This window comes from Lagopus leucura, unplaced genomic scaffold (genome assembly GCF_019238085.1).
Source record: "Lagopus leucura isolate 7727_CA_CO unplaced genomic scaffold, USGS_WTPT01 Super-Scaffold_100002, whole genome shotgun sequence".
NCBI classification, from domain to species: domain Eukaryota; kingdom Metazoa; phylum Chordata; class Aves; order Galliformes; family Phasianidae; genus Lagopus; species Lagopus leucura.
This window is the reverse complement of record NW_024962263.1, coordinates 14,881,716-14,889,419: the sequence shown is the minus strand read 5'-3', so window position 1 is coordinate 14,889,419 and position 7,704 is coordinate 14,881,716. Positions and strand designations below refer to the sequence as shown.

Genomic DNA, 7,704 nt, shown 5'->3' with positions numbered 1-7,704 from the left:
TAGATGATCCTTTGTGGAGGGGAAGGAAGAATAATATATACCATATGATCTTATAGATGACCTCGCAATTAGAATCTGACAGTTATTAATATAAGATTAATGTTGTAGGCAGGAAAAAAATTCAGTAGTAAAGATCTGTCAATGCACCACTGGCTGAATAAAGTTAGGCTTTAATCCATTTGGTATATTATATTTTCAGCAAAAAATGTAAGGAATGGCTGAATCTTGATTCCTTATAATTAGCTTTTGGTCTTCTTCAATAAAAATAAATAAATAAATATGCATCTTGTGTTTTACTTACTATAATAATGGGATTAGAAGGAAAATCAGGCTGGAAGAACCTTAGAAGTCATCTAGCCTCCTATTCATTCCAGTTTGCATTGGACTATTTCCAGTCTAGTCTTAAAAATTTCCAAAGATGGAGTCTGTACAGCCTCTGCAAGTAGCCTACTCTTAGGATTGACCACCTTCAAAATGATAAATAGTTTTGTTTTTTATATTCAGGCTAAACTTCTTCTGATTCAGATTGCTTGTAGGCCTTTCACCATACATATCTGTGGAAGCTGTGGTTCCGTCTTCTGAAGAACCAGTAAGCCTAGATAGACTTCTGTTGCATCTCACTGATGCTATATTTTCCCAGGCTGAACAAGCCGCATTTCATTAGACCATCATTAGCAGGTGAGTATTCCATTTCTTATGAGAGTGCAAAACATTCCGGGAATTTTTCTTAATTTAATCTGTTGCCAATCAACAAAAACTTGATTACTGATTTGGGTATTGAGGAAGAAAAGAAAGTAAACACTTGACATGTTTTTTTCTCTTTATCATGCTGAGAGAAGAGTAATAGGCCTTATCAGCCACACCTGAGGCCTCAATCTACCCACATGCATAGGCTTGAAGCCACTTAAAACCCACTCACCGTGCTGTGGGTTTAGTCTCTAGCTCAGATACACTTCTGTCTGTGCTTGACTATAGTGCTGGTGACCCTTGCCTTTGGACTGGCAGATGGATTTCCACCTTGATTTCAAGCCTGCCTCGTCACTATAAGCTGTCCTTGATTGAACCTTGCAACTACGTCTGGTTGCACTTTGCTCGGGTACCGTGGGATAGGGCCCTGGCTGCACATTGCCTCAGTTTCCCCTGTCCCCCTAATATGGTGCACACCTTCTGACTGTGTTGTAGCATTCCATAAATCTGGCTGTATAATTGCTTATGTTATTGGCTTCCTAATACAAAATTTCTTCCTCAGTTGGAAGTCTGATTGCACTCAAATACCTGGCAGTTTACTGGGCCCACTTGGAAAAAAGCAGTTTTCCTAATCAATTATTAATAGGATCACATAGTTGGAAACATCAGGTTTTATAGCAGTGGCTGTGAATGTTCCCTATCCTCCTTGCAGTGGAATTGCCAGGCAGAGCTGTGATCCACCCCTTCTCACCCACACCCTCATTTAATGGTTAGTAGCCAAGGGAGCAGCACCTTTCTGGATGGAAATTGTACTCCTCTTGGGTTGCTATCAGTCTTCTGAAGGTATACGCAAACGATTTTTTTTTAATATGCTATTGCTTCATAGTGTTTGTATCCTACTAGAAGATACTGTCGTGACTTTCTTTTGCCATGTGCTACTGGAAGAATTTGAGTGGTTACATTCTGGGAGGCAGTATTATCTTTTTCACGGGTCTATTTTGTAATTATAACTGTAGCATACTGTATGGGTTCAACTTTAGCTTACCTGTTAGCACTTCTGCTATCAGTCTATTTCTCTAATAGAGACCATCAGCCAGGCTACCTCACTCTGCTAAGTGGTCCTAGTCTTGAGCATTGCACACAGACTGCAATTGCCAAGGAATGGCTGTCCTGATTTGGATCAAGCAATTAAGGACAGAGTTTTTCCTAGTTAGCTAGGCCCTACCTAGCCTGTGTCCTTGCTCTAGTGATTCTTGTCTGGACAGTTTTGTCTTTGAATCATTCCTCCTGTTGGCTGCTTCTCCAGTTTGTTGAGGTCTCTCTGAGTGGCAGTTGTGTACGCCTTGTCCTGTAAGTAGATATCATCTGCCTAATTGAGTCCTCCCAGGATGGATTTCTGTGGGATTTGTTGCTGATCCTCTGGTAGAGCAGAAGCCATTAGATGTAGAGCTGAGTAACATAACTTAGTGGGAATGGTAGTGATGAGTTGATAGTTGAGCTGAATTATGTTGGTGGTGGTTTTCAATCTTAATGATTCTGCAATTTATCAGTATGCTTTGAGCCAACTAGAATTTTACTAATTAGGTTGCTAGCTCATTCAGGTCATAATTTCCACACTTGCATCTGCTGTCTGTAAGTCATCTGCTGCATTCAGCAATGTGCATGTCTTCACTTGATCAGGAATTTCACTCAGTGTGTGGCAAATGGTCCTACGTACAGGATGATAGAATGTTACAGTTTGAGAAATGCTATTCAACACTAACAATATGAATCCAAATGAGAATTTGGATTCAAATGACAATTGTGTCTGTTGTTGTCATTGTTGTTGTCATTGAGGTACTGCAAATAGTAAATTTTTCTTCTTCTAAAACTCTGTGGGAATAATTATAGATTTTTTCATAAACCCATTAGTATTACATGAGTAAAACAAGATTATTTGCTATATTTCATGTATTCAGAAAACTTTTGTGGGTATATTATTTTTATTTAAACTTTGTCTATGCAGAAAACTGATAGGGGAAAGAAGTTTTCTGAAGACTGATAATTTTGATATCTACTTCTAAATCTAAGTGAAGATTTTCTGGCAATGCATAGATAGGGGGAAGGGGGAGGGAGGAAGCTTTCTATTGCTCCTCCTTTTTGTTTTGTTTTATGCCTTTTGCAACTATTTCTCTCCAATCTGTTCCTACTTTTACTTTTTTCATTCATGTGTAAGTTGTTTTCTTCCCATCCCAAAAGTACCTGTATCAATCAGCATTTGCAGTATTCATGTGCTGTGCAATATATTGTGCAATTATAGATAAGTTAGTGTCTTGTGAGTGATGCCTTTGTATTCTATTGCTAAGATAAATTGTTAAGAATCTCTGTAATATCTGTTAGAGTACTGGTACATTCTGTATATCTACTACGAAATCTTTTGAGAGTACAGTGCTTTTTCTTATGCCTTCATTTATATTTAATTGTTTTAACACTTTGGGAATATTATGGAAAATTAAGGGAAACTTTTATTTACAGGACTTTTTTCCATTAGGAAACAGTATTGTTCGCTTAAACTTTGAACTGAGTTGGAACAGTGACGTGATCAGCTGCTTCCCTTCTATTCTAGATGTTGGCATGTAAAAAGCTCCACAACTTCTACATATTAATGAATGTAGAAGTGTAGTAAATGAATCTTCATGCAATATGAAGTTATTGATGTAAATATTAGAGGAAACAAAACAATAGTGCATTATTATAGATTTGATCCATTTTTTTCCCTATTGCTTCTGCTGTTCAGTTGACAATAATTTATCACATTCTTTTTCTGCTATATCATTTGGCTTTGCTTTAGTATAATTGTGTTTTTGCCTTTTGAATGCTATGAAAACTATGATTCTTGTTGTGTTTTTTTTTTTAATCATCTAATAGAAAGGATAAAATATAGCATCTTTTGGAAATATTAGGTGAAAAAGTAGTTTCTGAAACAATGCTGGTAAAGAAAAACCACAGTGTTTACCAGTTTTCTTCTCTATGAGAACACCAATGATGGATTTTTAGAGATTTAAAAAAAAAAAAAAAAAAAAAGCACAAATTTCAGTTTCAACCTCCCCTTGCTGTTGAATGCAAGCCTGTCCTAATTTCCAAATATTGTTAAGGTAGTACATCTTTTTGCTTGAGCTCTAACACTAGGTTATGAAACTAAAATTGTATACTGGATACCAGCAAGTCAGTCTCAGTGCTGTGGTTCTGTACCTGAGGATTTCATTGCTTTCTGACTATTGAGTTACCTTGCAGATGAGGCCCAGTAAGAAAACCATCCCGGATATCTTGAGAGGTAATACTTCTTCATACTAAGCCTGTGCATATTGGTGATTGATTATCCGATCAGGTTATGCTTATTGCTGAATTTGGGTATTTTCAATGGCATATATTTATTTCTGGCAGTAATTTTCATACTGCCAGAAATAGCTTAGTGGCAGTTACTCTGTTGTGCTTAACCTCATTTCAGTTGCCTGCCTGCATTCTTGTAAATGTTGTCAATGTCGCCCACTCAGTTCATGTTTATACCTTTATTTGTTATTACCTGTTCTGCATGCGTTCATTTTCCCATAGCACTGATTTGACTGAAAAAAATGGCCTGTGTGTATTCTGTTATGATTGAACTAGACTCAGCTGCCTACCTCTATTTCTAAAGTAATTCAAATGCAGGTAGATTCCTTTCCAGATATTTGTCTTTGGGTTGCACACCTTATCAGCTATCCCACATGTGCCTTATAGCTAAGACAACTGGGCTGGTTCTGTTCTTTAAGCTTGTAAGATTACTCATCGCCTTAACATCACCTTTGTTATAATGCTATTTGTATCCATCTTTATAGAGTTGTCTATAACACAACACAGAGGTATCCATACAGAACTCCTGGCCCCTGAAGCAATAAGTGTTGTATAACTTCTATTGCTATTAATGCAAATTTGTAATGACTTAATGGAATTTTTCAGCTGTTTAAATTTCAGAAACTTCTTTACAAATATTTGTTAGCAAATATCAAATGCAAGACAAAAAGGTTTTCAGTCTGATAAGTCAGGCTCAAGTAATTCTAGAAAGTGGATTTGCTTTAGGCTGGTGATCAGTCACTAGTGGGGTTCTCCATTTTAGGGCCAGTTCTCTTTTATATTTTCATTAATGACTTGGATGCAAGACTTGAAGATCTTAAAGGTATGCTTAATAAGTTTGTGGACAGCACTAAATCGAGAGAAGCTGTTAACTGGCTGGAGGGTGGAGAGGCCTTGGATGAAATTCAGGAGGAAGCTCTGGATTCTGCCACCTGGGCAAGGGCAGCCCTAAATATGTGTTAAGACTGGGGGATGAGTGCCAGGAGAGCAGCAGCCCTGTGGAAAGGGATCTGAAGGTTCTGTCTGAAAGCAAATTGAATGTGAGCGTGCAGTGTGCCCTGGAAGCCAAAATGACAAAACATACCCTGGAGTGCATCAGGCCCACCACTGCCAGCCAGGTGGGGTTGGGGTTGTCCTGCTCTGTGGCCACCCTTTGAGCACTGTGTGTGGGTTTGGGTGTCACAGTACAAAAGGAGCATAAAATTATTAGAGAAAATCCACAGAAGGGCTATAAATATGATGAAGGGTGTGGAGGGCTAGAACCTGTTGGGAGCTGGATTTAATAATCCTTGTGGGCTCTTTCCAACTCAGGGTATTCTGTAACTGATATAAGAAAATACAGAAAGAATCATTAAGATGCTCAATGCACATTTTCTACAGGGAGGAAAAAAAAAAAAAACATTGTATACGGTTGTCAAAAGGTCAGAGGATGAATGAATATGACTTATCAGTCGTGTGATAAGATTTTCATAGATATGATTCATCAATGTTCACCTTTCTCACTCATGTTTCAGTCCAATTTATTTTCTGTCAGAAATTACAGGCATGAATTGCAAAACAGGAGGAAATATATTCTGGGTGCTGCCTATTAAGTAAGGTAGGCCATTTGGGCTGTCTTGGATGCACAGATTGAATGACCTAGATGTAACACAAGGTTTCTTTTTTGCATAACTTCAAAGATCTGGAAAATGCAGTTTCAGTAAGATATTCATGCAGGTATCAAGTGTCAGGAAAAAAAAGAAGACTAAGGAGGAATGGTGGATTCAGACATGGTTCAGATGCATTGGCTTTTTTTTTGCTTTTTTTTTTTTTTTTTTTTTAAAGTTACTTAGGATGATCACCACAAAAGAGACTGTGAAGAATTGTTTAATCCAGAATAGGTAAGCAGACCAGGGAGGTTTACAAATTGGCTTTTACTGCGTGGACTTTTCTCTGTGCTCCTGTGTGAAATAATTTTAAAACACCTACCAGGGATATACGATTTCAGAGCTTTGAATGGTAACCCAGATGAAGTGAATTGATATCAGGCACTTATTAAATCAGTAACTGAAAATTTTTGTTTCTCATTTTTCTTTTTTTTTTTTTTTTTTTTACATGCTAGTGGAAACTACAGGATATTATGCTTGGATTCTTGTATGTTTAAGAATGTAGAGGGGGGAAAAAAATTCAGCAGTGCACTGAATTAGTATAATAACCTAGAATGTTTGAGAATACTTGCATGGAAGAGGCAGAGTTAGAAATTTTCATCAAGAAACTGAACTGCAGAATTCCATGACATGCATCCAGTACATCATGGTGTTGGTGACAGAGAGGTCACTGCTCACTTTCCTGGACTTACAAGTGGGAGGACAAATGAGGAGATGATTAATGATTTCAAAGAACAATTTTATTTATATGTAAATGTTTGTTGTCTAAATGTTGAATGTGTGTGGCTGTAGTTTGAGAAGGTAAACTGTCTCTAAGAACATGAACAGATAATCCATTTGTTTTTGTAATACAGCTTCTTAAAGTTTTTGTTTTTTTTCTGTAATATGAAGTTAAAATTATTTTCAAAGCCAGTTGTTCATAGTAACCCACAAATTTATGCTGTCCTGCAGATTGCCACTTCTGTTGCTTTCATCTGCCATCTTGTGGTATGTTAGCTTAATCTCAGGTGTATAAAAATACAGATACATTATTTACTGTTTTACATTTTTTTTTTTCCTATCTCACACTTGTAATTGCTAAAATGAGGCAAGCTGATTTTATTTTTATGAGCTAAGTTGTACAGTAAATGGATTTCCATGCATTATTTTCAGTATTGGAAAAATAAAAAATGGTTGAAAAATCAACCATCTACAAAGTTCTTCAATATATTTCTGCTTTACTGGAAATCATATATAAACAGACTTCTGGACTTTGTGCTGATGTGGCTTCGTAAATTAGAACTTCTCATGTCAATGAAAACTGAACTTTTGAGGTTAGTTGCTGGTAACATTGTGAATATATGTAAGCTTAAAAGTAGATTTTAATAGGCTTGTTTTAAAGCCAACATAGTTCTTAGAAGTTATGCAACTTCTCGCACTAAAACTAAGTCTTGTTTTCTTTATGTGCTGAGCTTTTCAATGGAATGTGTGGATTTCTGTAATGACTGCTTTTCTGTTCTTAAGAACAAGCTACCAAATCATAGATTTTTTTTTTTTTTTTTTTTTTTTCAAGGAAACTGCTACGAAAACGTATATTTCTGCATTAGCTGTATGATATCATTGTCAAGACCATGTCACTGGAGTTCTGATAGATCACATGGAGAGGATCTAACACAATGCTGCCTCCCTAAACACATGGAAAGATTGGAGATATTTTGTCAGCAGTTAGCAAGAATAACACTGGTAGCTTTTCCAGTCAGTATGGAGAACTTATGGACTTGTCACATTTTCATGTGCCCTAAGTTGCCAACTCAACTGCATTTCACTGTTGATTACTTTTTTTTCTATCAAAAACACTTTACTGTATCAAGCCTTTTGGGCAGTTTTGCAGATGATGCTTGGCAAGATGTAAGGTGTCAACAAATTCATCATCTGAGATAATAGGTAATAATTGCAGTTGTATTTTTCACTAATGCTTGTTCTGGTGGTTTAAAAGACAGTTATCATACTTTCAAGAAGAAAG

At 36.7% G+C, this 7,704-nt stretch overlaps 1 long non-coding RNA gene across 1 annotated transcript; it reads left to right on the top strand.

Annotated features, from left to right (window-relative positions):
* The first annotated feature begins 1,494 nt into the window (after nucleotides 1-1,494).
* LOC122178582 lies at nucleotides 1,495-7,278 on the top strand. Its single transcript, XR_006178388.1, has 3 exons — nucleotides 1,495-1,530; nucleotides 3,961-4,000; nucleotides 7,255-7,278. It is a non-coding gene; the product is annotated as an uncharacterized LOC122178582 (long non-coding RNA).
* Nucleotides 7,279-7,704: the final 426 nt, after the last annotated feature.